Source organism: Mesitornis unicolor, unplaced genomic scaffold (assembly GCF_000695765.1).
Source record: "Mesitornis unicolor isolate BGI_N332 unplaced genomic scaffold, ASM69576v1 scaffold19246, whole genome shotgun sequence".
Classification (NCBI taxonomy): domain Eukaryota; kingdom Metazoa; phylum Chordata; class Aves; order Mesitornithiformes; family Mesitornithidae; genus Mesitornis; species Mesitornis unicolor.
In genome coordinates, this window is record NW_010193190.1 from 52,523 (window position 1) to 53,329 (window position 807).

Consider the following 807-nt stretch of genomic DNA (forward strand, 5'->3'; position numbering starts at 1 on the left):
CTGGCAGCACAAGTAAAGCTTGTGATAGACTTAATGTTGTTGCCTGTGGGTGCTATTCAGTTGTTCCCTTTCCTGCGAGACTGAAAAGATTGCAGATAGGATATTTTTCCATCTGTTCAGAACTGGATAAAGACTTCTCTGTCAATCTCAAGAAATGCATCCATCAGAATGGCCAAGAAAGAGAGAGAAAAGTATGCAAAAACTAGAACTCAATTAGGACAAGGACATTTTTCTCTCAATCCTGCTCCAGAGCATCTGATTTCAATATTGGTATTCAACTTTGAGCTTCATCTAGTAGCATTGTAAGCATGGTTTTCAAACCTAGAATTTCTTAGTATCATTCACTGCAGAGTAGGGTTATACTGCAGGAGTATCTAGCACTTCTGTGCATTCTATAACCCCAGAAATAATTTCCATTTCCACCAAGGTGCACTGTTTTCTGGGGTGCAATGTGCAGCTGTTGAATACTATGTAACAGCCAAGTTAAAAAGGGAGAAATTATACTATAATGTCATAATGTAATAACTTTGCTGGAATTAAATCAAAAGCTTCAAAAAGGAGGCATATGATCTTTTAATTATCAGTTACTCACCCCCCTGGTTTTGCATGACATTCTGGCAAATCAATGTCCACTGTGTCCCTTATAAAAGAAGGTATTCAGTCCTAAAACTGAGGCATTCCTTCACAGCATCTTCAGTAATGATAGTTATCCTTTTATTAAAACATTTTCAAGTTGTAGATAGGGTAGACAGACTTTTGACATAGTTATTACAAAGTGGGCATTCTTTTTTATATTAAAGTAAATAT